We start from the raw sequence: 12,660 nt of genomic DNA, 5'->3' as shown, positions 1-12,660 counted from the left end.
TTAAAGGGAATAGTGTCCGGGGGAGGGGAAGCTTCAAACTTAATTTAAGAGGGAAAAAAGGAACCAAAAAATAATTGAAAATTACATTGAGATTGTAATGCTCATTGGTGCATGTACACACAGGAAACATTAGCGACAAAATGCATTCCGTCTTTTACGTTCCTTGATAACAAAGAATTCTATTATAAAAGGAAGGATGATAGTTGAGTCATAATTCATTCGCTCTCACACACATACAGAGAGAGAAAAAGAGGAGGGCTTGCAAGGATAAATTTTCTCCACGACAGTAGATCTTCAAGGGAGATTCAGCTATTTTGAACATGCAGGATCTGTAGTGTGCATGATTCCAAAGGATATGAAGAATATCCTGCAGGGGGCATCAGAGGAGACATGTATTTAGCATAGTTAGATAAGGAACTTCCTAATATTCTTCAAGTTGTTTCCACCTATGTCCTGATTGGCTCATATGGAGACTTCCTGCTCCTTTGAGCCCACTTCCTCCCAGCTTGCCTCTAGAACTGACAGAATGATTGCAGATGACAGAAAGATTGTTAGGACTCTCCTCTCCTTTTTTAAATATATAGTTGTTTTTCTTCTTAATAACCCCCCCCCCATTCTTTATCCTTTAGGCAGCCTGGTGCTCAGGTCCTTTGTATATTTAAACTCTACCAAGTAAGTTTTCCTGGGAAGGCTGCACACAGGGCTGCCGAATTTAATAGTTCAAGTAGCATCAGTAGATCTCCCAGAATTACAATTTATCTCCAGAGACCAGTTCCCCTGGAGAACATGGCTGCTTTGGAAGCTGGACCCAATGGCATGCAAAATGGAGCTCTTCCGCCAGGTCTACGGTTGAGGGCGGGGTCAGTGAGGAAGAAGAAGCTCCCCCCCACCTTCCAGTGTTAAGTAATAACTGAGCCAGCTTAACTCTCTTTCCTCCCCCCCCCCGCTCTAGAGGTAGGGTTGGGTAAAATTCTGCCATGTTCTTTTTTCTATTGTGATTTTATGTCTTGGGTTTTTGTGTCCTTTTAATGGGGGTTTTAATGGGGTTTTATTGGATATCTGTAACCCGCCACAAGGCGACTCCGGGAGAGGCGGGGAATAAATGTAACAACAACAACTACTACAACTACAACAACAACACCACCCTTTAGAAGTCCCTCCCCTTCATAAACCCTGCCCTCCCCAGGCTCTACCCCCAGACCTACAGGTATTTCCCAATCTGCACATTGGTTTACATCCATTGCTGCTTACAGGGTTCATCACAAAGATCCAGCTGCCATTTCCAAAAGATCATGAATAACCCAATTGTCCAGCAGCTTGTGATATCTGGACAGAACTTTCAACAAAAGGCGGCAGGACTTATGCAGCAGGAAAGATTAGCTCATACAGGCTGCAAAACGACCATAATACATCACAGGGATCCTTGGATTTCTCGCAGGCAGAGGGGTCAAAGAAGCAATTAGCCCTCCTGCTAATACATTTGCTCAGCATTATTTTCCCGGAGTAAATAGACTCTTTGAGTCCGGAATAGCACATTAAATATCTCTTTGCTCATGGTACCACCAACCTGCACAGAGGACAAACTCAGCTATTCTCTTGCATGGTTCCAACAGCACAATCCAAAACCCATTTAGGTGGACGTATTAAGCCAAACAGATTTAATCCCATCAATTTCAAATGGGATTACATTATTTTAAATCCCAGTACTTTATATAGAGGTGGTTTCTGGACTGCAGCTTTAGCCTTGGCAGATTTTAAAGGCCAGAAGCAAGTAAAATGTACATCTCAAGTTCAGAACAAGTCAACAGCAATATCTCAGAGTTGTGTATTTAAAAATGGATCTCAAAGAACTCGCCACAGCACTGATAAAGCTGTTCTGACTGAGCAGTGATATCAGGGCTCTCTCAGCCTCACCTCCCTCACAGGGTGTCTGTTGTGAGGAGAGGAAAGGGAAGGCGACTGGAAGCCACTTTGAGCCTCCTTCGGGTAGAGAAAAGCGGCATCTAAGAACCAACACTATTACTTCTTCTTCTTCTTCTTCTTCTTCTTCTTCTTCTTCTTCTTCTTCTTCTTCTTCTTCTTCTTCTTCTTCTTCGTCATCGTGACACAGATAGCAATTTTTGATAGACTGGTCCTGTGTCTCCCCCCCCCCACCGCAATAAATGCTGCCTCCCTAAATCACTGTCTTCTTTTTCCTTGCTGCTGTAGCTGGGCTGTGCTTCAGCCAGACCTGTAATCAAGCATGACTGAGTGTCACATTCTCTCTTTCAAAGGGATGCTGTCGTTCTCGGGAATTTTGCGCATGTGGTCTGGGTGGTGGCGGTGCAGAATTGGGGAGTTTGCTGTAGAATTGACTGGTTTCCAATACTGCCTTTGAAAAAAAATCTGGAGGTTCAGCTGGTAGAAAATATCACCTCCTAAAGGGGCAATCAGAAACCCTATTTCCTGAATTCAAAGTGTGAAGGTGCATACTGAGGGGGTGGTCGGACTACAGTGACGAAAGCAGGGGTGGCCAGACTTTGATTCTCCAAATGCCCATGGACTACAATTCCCATGAGCCCCAGCCAGCCCCACTCCTCCACATGCAGCCAACTGGGTGACCTTGGGCTAATCACACTTCACTGAGAGCTGTTTTTGCAGAGCAGTTCACTTAGAGCTCTCTCAGCCCTACCTGCCTCACAAGGTGTCTATTTGGGGGAGAGAAAGGGAAAGGTGTTTCTAAACTGCTTTGGAATGCCTTTGGGTAGTAAAAAGTGAGTTATAAAAAAAACAAGTCTTCTTCTTCTTGATTTTAAAGAGAGCCTGTTTGTGTGCAGGCTAGAGTTGCCAAGTTCAAGTTGGTGGCTGGACATCTCCTGGGATTACGATTGATCTCCAGGCAGCAGAGGTCAGTTCACCTGGGGAAAAGGGCTATTTTGGAAGATGGACTCTCTGGCATATGGACTCTATGACCTTATACACCATGCTTCTTAGGCTCCACCCCCAAAATCTTGAAGTGTTTCCCATCCTTGAGGTGGCAACCCTAGTATAAGCATATGCTTGCAGAATTATCTGTATGTAGAACAGGCAACTCCAGGGAGGGCACAAGTAGGGGAAGAGAGGGATCTCAGCAAAGATGTGATGCTACACAGACAACCCTCTGAAGCTTCCATTTTCTCTACAGGAACTGATCTCTCTGGTCTGGAGATCATCTGTAATTCTGGAAAAACTCTAGGCTTCACTCATAGAATCATGGAGTTGGAAGGGATCTCCAGGCTCATCTAGTCCAACTCCCTGAACAATTCTGGAAATTCACTGCCCCCAACTCACAGTGACCCCAATTTCATGGCCAGATGATTCCCCCCTAGAATCCCTGGCCAGTCAGGTGTGGAGGAAATTTTCCTCTTAACCCCAAAGTGTCAATCAGCATTTCCCTGGGCATGCAAGAAAGGGCCACAAGAGCCAAGCTCAGACATAGCCCCTTCTGCCCACCTACTCCCAATCTGCCTAAGTTCACAGAATCTACATTGATGTCAGATGGTGTCAGATCTAGCCTCTGCTTAAAATCTTCCAAAGAGGGTTACATTACCTGAGGAAGCCTGTTCCGCTGAGGAACTGCTCTAAGTATCAGCTACTTCTTCCGGATGTTTAGCCATTGAATTAATTTCAACCCATTGGTTCTAGTCTGACCCTCTGGAACAACATAAAACTATGTTGCTCCAGCGTGAACCCTGCGAAAGTAGAGTTTTCACTCACAGGAAGAGAGCCACAGGCTCTATTCAGAATCTTTGTTTCCTAACAGAGAGCACACCACGTTTGCCGCACTGAGATATCTTTTTTAAAAATTGCACCCATCCAAAGTAGATTTACCAAAAGATCCAGCATCTGCAGTTGACTTCCAGACACAATTAGAGCTGCCGGTGTCACCCTGCCATCTTATGACGTCAGTTGGATGTTGGCTGGCGCAACTCTCAGGGGAAAAAAACTGTGCTATTGTGCCACGAAGCTCTCAGGACCTGTTTTTTAATACAGTGTTTACAAAACACCGCAGCGGGACTCCAAAGAGGTGGCCTAGAAATATTCTCAAATAAATAAATAGCTTGGGTGCAACACATATTATCATCGTGTTCCTGCTGCAATTTCTGTATCTATCCAAGGGCACCCTGCAACTGATACCATCTGTTCCGCAGGCACAAGGAACACAAGAAGAGATAAGCTCCCGCTCTTCGGTCGTTCACAACGTGCCATAAATATTCTCTGATACTTTGCGATAGCGATTTGTTTTGCCGGTGTTTGTGAACTAAGATGGCGCAGGGAAGGGGTATTAGAAACGTTCTGCTTTTGAGGCAGTGTTAATGCAGGGGTAGTCAAACTGCGGCCCTCCAGATGTCCATGGACTACAATTCCCACGAGCCCCTGCCAGCATTCGCTGGCAGGGGCTTGTGGGAACTGTAGTCCATGGACATCTGGAGGGCCGCAGTTTGACTACCCCTGGTTTAGTGCATGGATTCCCAACCAGGGGTCCTCAGGAGCTCCATAGTGGTCCACAGCCTTTCCCCTCCTGCCTTAATGGACTCAGCCACATGCTAAGGAACTGGCCACATCCTTTGCTCCCCCTGCCCCCTCCTGCACATGAGTTCTCTTGTGCGATCTCAAGAGAAACCAGAGCTTGACTGGGGGGGGGGCACCATCCACACAACAGCCTTGTGGGGTTGAGCAGTTGAAAAGAGAGAGATTGGCATGGTGGGACAAGAGGCAGAACTGAACTGGGGAAAAAACAATTTATATACAACATCATGAACAATGGATCTTCACGCCATTGGTCAGTTTCGGTTTAATTTCTGTGAAAGAACCCTTGCATAAATTTATGGTTGGGGGTCACCCCCAACGTGAGGAACTGTATTAAAGGGTTGTGGCATTAGGAAGGTTGAGAACCACTGCAATAAACAAATGTTAAACTAATCACGAAAAAGTACCCTTTTTGCTATTGAAGATGTATTTTTGGTGCTGGGAATGCCTGTCCCCAGGTAGGACCTGGGAATTCCCCAGAATTACAGCTCAGAGATCAGCTACCCTGGAAAAAATGGATCCTTCTGAGGGTCGGCTCTGTGACCTTGTGCCCCACTGAGGTCCCTGTTCCCCCCAGGGTCTAAACCAGGGGTAGTCAAACTGCGGCCCTCCAGATGTCCATGGACTACAATTCCCACGAGCCCCTGCCAGCATTCGCTGGCAGGGGCTCCTGGGAATTGTAGTCCATGGACATCTGGAGGGCCGCAGTTTGACTACCTCTGCTCTAAATCTTATCAAAGGAGTCTCTTCCCCATAAACTTTGACTGGATTAACCCTTCTTCTGTCTCCCAGGGGACCCTTGGAGCAGCAGTTCTGGGTGGGCTGGGATGTTGAGATTTCCTAAAACAGAGATTCCCGAGTATACTCATGAAACTACAATTCCCAGAAGCCTTTTGGGAAACCATAACAGTTAAACAGACATAAAACCGACATAACCACTGGAGCGGAAATACAGGCATATTAAATTCCAGAAGGGAAAGCACCACCTCCCAAACCATCTGGAGGACAGGAAGGAGTACTTTCATCACAGCTGTGTAATCAGGGTACCGAAAACGCAGCTCTTACAATTTATACGGCACGACTATTCCATGTGATTGGTCAAGCACAGCCAACTGGCACTCATTATGTCCACAAACATCTGTCATCCCATGTTTGATTTCCCCCCCCAACTACGGTGCCACTCTACGTTTTAACGCTTTTTAAAAACAAAACAAAACATATTTATCAAAAGCTTCTCCTTTTCAGAAGGAAGGCAGCAAGTTACAGCCTGATCTTGTGAGACCTTGGAAGCTAAGCAGAGTTGGTAGCCAGATGGGTGACCACCAAGGAAGGCTCTGGAGAGGAAGGCAATGGAATGTCATCTCTGCTTCTCGCACGGCTCCGAAGTCCCTTGCTGAGATCACCATAAGCCAGCTGCAATTGAATGGCACTCAGGTACACACATGTCCCTCTCACAGCCCTGGAAGAGTGGCAAAGGGAGTAGTGAATCACAACAGTTTCTCTTCTCTCTCTGGGCCTGGGTGGGCAGAGGGTTTACAGCAGGGGTGGTCAAACTGCGGCCCTGCAGATGTCAGTGGACTACAATTCCCATGAGCTCCTGCCAGCCCCACTCCTCCACATGCAGGGGCTCATGGGAATTGTAGTACATGGACATCTGGAGGGCCGCAGTTTGACTGCTCCTGGTTTAGAGAGAGAGAGAGAGAGAGAGAGAGCGTGTGAAATGCCATCAAGTCACTTCTGCCTTATGGTGACCCTATGAATTCATGACCTCCATAATGTTCTATCTTGCTCAGGTCTTTCTCTCATGAGGCAAGTGGGGCTGGGGGGGGGGGGTTGAGAGAACTGTGTCTAGCCAAAGGTCACAGCACAGGCTTCGTGTGGAGGAGTGGAGTGGAGAATCAGGAAGAAGGTTCAGATACTCATCCCTAGGCTCCCTCCGCACACATTGCATAACCCACTTCCACAGTGGGCTTTCACACAGGAAAATCCAGCTGCAAAAGAACTCTGAATTTGCATTATCCCACGTGTGCGGAACAAGCCTTCCTTTAGCTCCATAGGTGATACATTTTCTTTTGGAGACACCTTTAATTAGATGGGATAGTGATATACGGCTTTTCTTCTTAAATGATTTCCTTTCCATCATGAAGATTTCAGCCACAACCCCCCACCCCCCACCCCCCACCAAGGAAAGTGTATTTTTCTTTTTTTTTAAAGTGTGCTTTCCAAAGTTGTTTAAACTACGTTTCATTATTTTGATTGGAATTTGCAGTGGCTTCCTCATGGGTGTAAAAAACAAACAAACAGCACTCTGGCAGTAAATTCAGGCTGACCACCTTGCTATTTCTAATTTCCGAAACGGTATCCTCTTGTAAGAAATACAGGGTGGCATTCCTCCTTTGAGGTCCAGGACCATAATCCTGCAGGTGCCGGGCATCCAGACACAGGTTTCCTGAGCTGCACACAATCCTTCTGCCGCAAAGCAATGACCCTTTGCAACTTGAAGATGCCAACTGGAAAACAATCGACCTTCCAAGGTCTTTGCAAGCCTTCACGTTATGCGCTGCATTTGCACAGTAGAATGACAGCAGAGAGACGCACCACATGCTGCGTGCGGATGTGGAAGCCAGAGACTCAGATCAAAGCTCTCCCTTGTATTTGTTACGGAGACATCACCTGTGGTTAATCGCAATCCATCTTTGCAATCTAGAATCACACGCTGCATCCAAGGTGGGGAAGGAGCCACCCCCTGGGGAAAGGAAAAATTCTTCACCCAAGACCCAGGCTGCAGCCGTCATCAATATTAAGGCTACTGCTGTAAACAGAAGAAAAAGACCCTAAAGATCAGGTGCCTGGTTCATGCTGAGAGCACACTGCTGTCATGATAAGGCTATTATTCAGACTTGGCCAGCAGTGACAGCTCCTTCCTCTGGGTTTCGCTTTTCAGTTCTTCTTTGAAGGCTGGTCTTGACAGAATTATTAAGTTGAAAGGGACCCAAGGATTCCTTTCTGAAGTGCTTTTCATTCATATTTACTTCCTACACTGTGGAAACCCTTGAGTCTCTGTGGAAGAGCTGCCATGGAACCTATGAGAAGGGCACATGCACCAGGATTTCCTGATGAGCCACTTCTGCATGCCTTGTCCCAGAATGACCACATGGATTTCATAAGAAGAGGCATGCTGGATCAGACCAAAGGCCTATCGAGTCCCAAAAGGTCATCAAGCCTAGACTTCTGCTCACAGAACGGTCAAACAACTGCCAACAGGGAGTCTACAGGCAAGATCACTGCTGCGGAACGGGAGGTGAATTTCCTCTGGAGATTTTTGGTGGGGGATGGGGCATGAAATCAGGGTCACTGTGGATAGGCAGGTAGTGGTGAGTTCCTGCATTGTGCAGGGGGTTGGATTAGTTCAGCTGTCCCCAAACCCCGGCCTGGGGACCAGTTCTGGTCCGTGGATCAGTTGGTACCAGGCTGTGGATCCTCCTCATCCTACTCCCTGGCTGCTGCCTCGGGGGCTGCCCTGCCACTCTGCCGCCGGCTCACCTTTGGTGCTCTCCGGCGGCCGCCATGACTGGGGCTCCCCCTCGGTGTGCCACTGCACAGCTGCTGCTGGCAGCACCCCCCAGTGGGTGGCGGAAAGTCAGGGGCGACAGCAGGAAAGCGGAGCAGGGGCTCAGTGCTGTCCCTCGGCAAAAGACTACCCCCCCCGGGCCTCAGTAAAATTGTCAAGTGTTGACCAGTCCCCACTGATAAAAAGGACGGGTGGAGAATTCAGGGATAATCTACGGTCACTGTCATCTGCCATCAGGATAAAGGATGGTCAGTCTCTCCCGTTCACAATTAAATGCATGAGAGAAAGGGCCGTCGTCCTCAGAAACCACCGAGTGATATTCAGGGACGTGCTCCAAAGCTATCTGGCATTAAAAGGCCCTTTTGGGAACACAAAAGGATGGACTGAAAGGTATCCGTTCTCAGAAACAGGCCTGGTCCTTGCCCGTGTGCTCTGCGGCAGCCCATCCAGGGGAAAAGCCTCACTAGAGAAGTAAAGGCACCGCTTCGAATAATGTCGGCCAGCAGTTCCTCTTAATCACTGGCCTCTCCAGTAGACAATCAGAGCTTTCCCAGTAGCTTTGGCAAGAGAGGGTGGAACATATGAACTCCACTCAAAGAATACTAACCGGGTATTACTGCTCCCTTCCCATTATCTCGCCTGAGGTAGAGCCAGCCCTTGTATATTTTATTAGCTTCCTTTTTTGTGTGTGCTGCATGAACAACTATCGTATTTGGTTTCAGCTTAATACCTTTGCCATCAATTATTTAAAAACGCCTGTCACAGAGGGAAAGTGTCTTCGGGGCTTTGGAACTGCAGAGCTCCTCGCTGGATGAGGGAACTCTTTAATTGCCCTCTAGCTCTGGCTTTCGCAGGCGGCAGGCGGAGGCGTTGGAATCCTGAGCTAGCACGGTGGATAAGAAGACTGTTTCAGGCTGCCGACAGGTGGGTCCCTTAACAAAAAAGAAACCTCCCTGCAAATGAGAAAAGCAGTTCTAATCAAGCCCTGCAAAGCTAAGGGAAGGGGCAGGAGGCAGAGTTGGGTTTCTATACCCTGCTTTCCACTGCCCAAAGGAGTCTCAAAGGGGCTTTCAATCAACTTCCCTCTCCCCACAACAGACATCCTGTGAGGGAGGTGAGGCTGAGAGAGCTCTGACAGGACTGCTCAGTTGGAACAGCACTATCAGGCCTGTGACAAGCCCAAGATGGCTGGCTGCATGTGGAAGAGCGGGGAATCAAACCTAGCTTGCCAGATTAGAAACCGCCACTCTTAATCGCTACACCAAGCTGGCTTTCCAAGGGGATGTATCACTAAAATGGTACGGACAGTTCCGCCACCTTCTGTCTGCTCCTGTCTGGTTCACATCAGGCTTCAGCTTCGCCTCATCCATGATCTGCTGCCTGGAAGGGGACAGGAGGGCTGACATTTTAGGCTGGAGCTGTCCATTCGCTCTCCTCTTGTTAATTGCCTCGGGGTATGCAGACAATCCCGAAGTGCTGCCCAACTGCTTATCAGCACCGGAAGGGTAGCCATTTTGAAAGCTACCTTTCCCAGGCTCTGTGAGAGGAAATCATAATTGCTTAGGAGGGTTCTGTTGTTCTGAGTTGTTCTGGGTGCCAGAACTATGCTGGCAGGGGCTCGTGGTAATTGTAGTCCATAAACATCTGGAGAGCCACCGTTTGGCCACCCCTACAACTTCTTATGCTGCCTGGCAATGCTTTCCAAAGGGAAAAGCTTTGCACCGCTGAAATATGGAGATGCATCCTTCTGCCCTGTGCTCAATTCATACATGAACATCTGTCTCACATTGACTAGCATCACAGGGAGACTTGCCTGTGTGAGTGACCCCTCCTCCATTAACTAGAGTCATGTCCCTTCGTCAACTGAAACAAAAATGCTTTTCAATGTGGAAAGTTCATGTTTTAGGCACGGGTACCATGCTGACTGCCAATGTGTGCACCCATTTGCTTCTCCCTTAAAAAAGCCGGACAACCCTGGTTTTCCTCTGCTGTTGCAGAAGGAACTGCTTCAGAAGAGCATGGAAAGCATCAATATTCTTTCTTCAGAGAGTGCAGATTTGGAAACAGATGTCTCCATCACTGGAAGAAACGTAGAATGGATCCTCCCAGTGTTCTGTGATTGTTCCACCCCTATGGCAGCCATTTTGTTATGGCGTCCACTCGAAATTCCCAAAGTTTCCTCCACGCCACCACCTTTCCTTCTTCTCCATCTATCATTACCTGAACCCTGCAAAGATCTAGATCAGCCTTTCTCAACTTTTATACCCTTGAGAAACCCCTGAAACATTCCCCAGGCTTCAAGAAACCCCAATCATGCAGAATATGGTTGGGAAGCAGAGCTGTGGACACGGTCACCTGGGGCCCCAACCCTTCCCATCCCCTCCAGGCCCATCACTGGCCATTTGGGGATGGAGGCCAGGATGACATGACCATCCCAATAAATGTTTAACATTTTTTAAAAAGATACTAAAAATTAATTAACTCCCAATCCTTTGGGAAACCCTTCCAGGATCATCAAGGAACCCCAGGGCTTCACAAAACCCTCATTGAGAAAGCCTGATCTAGACAGAGAAGAGAAATACTTGCAAGAGAAATACATGCATGTTTGGACTTCAATTGCCTCAGAGGACATTACAGTGATATAGAGTTGTTTCTCTCAGAAGCCCCCATTCAGATGCAGGGAGTCAATACTTGAAGCACCTGGTTCTCCTCCTCCTCCATTGAGCTTAAGTAGAGTGTTAATTCTGTGGCCCTGTAAGCACCTTCTTACCGGATCGCTATGCTTTAACACAGCATCTAAAAACAGAGGGTGTACTTTTAAACATGGAGCTCACTGAGGAACACAAATTAAAGGGTCTTTTAAAAAAAAACCCATAACTAGCATATTAACATCTCATAAACCTTTATTGCATCGAGTTTCCAGAATCGATACGGAATTGAATTTTACTACTTTTTTAATCCCTTAAAATAAATCAGGTATAAACGATGATTCTCTTGTTATAATTTCAGGAAGGATTATGTAGATGAGCTCTGAGGGAACGCCAGAATAACGCTACGGTAAGTATTCTCCGAGAACAAAGCACAGCGCTTGGAGGGTTGCAAGGGGCTGTTTCTGGTGGTGGTGGTTGTTTTAAGGTTGTTGAATGATGACAAAACCAGTTTCACCATCCCTGTAGAGATTTTAACCCTATGGACAGTGATTATCCAGTTAGCCTAAAATGGGTGCAATAGAATCCATCAGATCAGACCCAGACGCCTTCGGAACCGGTGTTGCCCACCAGCAGATCCACTTTACCCACTTCCTTTTTCCAAACTCTGCAGCGGGAAACCTCTGGTGCAAGGGAGAAGGGGCTCTGGAGGTGTTCTGTCATTGCTCTCAATGCAGTGACATCACTCCCAGGTTTTTGTTTATAGTCCTATTAATTCTTCTTTACAAATTTTGTAAGAAAGTATTGGGAACCCGTCAGGGCCAGGTGCTTTATTAATTTTGACCTGTTTCAATACTTCCAGGTTAACATCAACGTGACATTACTACACGGGGTGGTGGCATAACCTTTGCCCCAAACGCCATTGTTTTCACCACAGTTTGGAAAGAATGCTTCTGTGTTGCACAACCTGGTGATGTCACTTCCATGTTACGTTGGAAGTGATGTCATCATCTCACCAGTGACTCCCCCACTGTGTGATCAAAGGGGAAGACAGCTCCCTGTAGAAGATCTTCCACCAATCCAGGAGACCTTGGCAGCTGTACTTCTATCATTTCGCAGAATGATAGCATGAGGATAGTATTGCAGTTTTGTTGGCTTAGCTCATTTGGGGTTTTTTGCTGCAGCAGTGAAAAAGGCAAACTCTCTATTGCAACAAATGTGATAGATGATAGACAGAAAGACAGACAGATCAATAAACAAGCAGCCACAGTCTAAAATCTTTTCAATGTAATGAAGGGGATGGTGGGGAGAAATATTAATCTGTCTTTTATATTTGGTAATATACAATCATCTATGATATATTCAGTTTTGTCAGGCAGCTCTTCCTTTCTTCTTTCCTATATTTTCTTCATATTATTTCTCTATTCCTTCATAATAAAAAAGAAAAGAAAAGAAAAAAGGGCAGGGGAGCCATTACGGTGGGTTGGCTCACAACCCCCTGGCAGAAGCTTCACAACCCTCTTCGGGGTCCCAACCCACAGGTTAGGAAGCACTGGCCTAGAGGCTGTTCAGTGTGTTTTTCACGTCCCTTGAACTACTGACATGGGCTGGAGGGGAGATGCTCCATCCACCACTAGCTGGAACAGGGCAAGTGAGTGAACTTGTAATATCCTTGGCTCGCCCGGCTTTGGCAACGTTTTAATGAGTAGTTATAAATAGTTAAAACAGCTATACCAAAACCCTTCATCTTGTTACAAGAGGGGGAAAATTAAAGTTCGGCACTGCAGCCTATGCTATAATGACTTATCAATCAGCGGATAATTAATCTTAATATTAACAGCCTACCCTTGCGATGGTATGATTGATTATCTCATCTACCCTACATCGCAAATG

At 46.9% G+C, this 12,660-nt stretch overlaps 1 protein-coding gene and 1 long non-coding RNA gene across 6 annotated transcripts in view; one reads left to right on the top strand and one right to left on the bottom strand.

Moving 5' to 3' along the window:
* The window catches only part of DPP6 (dipeptidyl peptidase like 6), a 479,395-nt gene that overhangs the window by 143,097 nt on the left and 323,638 nt on the right, over positions 1-12,660 (bottom strand). The gene's annotated exons all lie outside the window — the stretch shown is intronic.
* Positions 8,971-11,657, top strand: LOC143820217 (uncharacterized). The gene is made up of 3 exons (XR_013225272.1): positions 8,971-9,043; positions 11,129-11,176; positions 11,630-11,657. It is a non-coding gene; the product is annotated as an uncharacterized LOC143820217 (long non-coding RNA).

The sequence above is a fragment of the Paroedura picta genome, chromosome 11, assembly GCF_049243985.1.
Source record: "Paroedura picta isolate Pp20150507F chromosome 11, Ppicta_v3.0, whole genome shotgun sequence".
NCBI classification, from domain to species: Eukaryota; Metazoa; Chordata; class Lepidosauria; order Squamata; family Gekkonidae; genus Paroedura; species Paroedura picta.
This window is presented reverse-complemented; position numbering and strand designations above follow the sequence as displayed.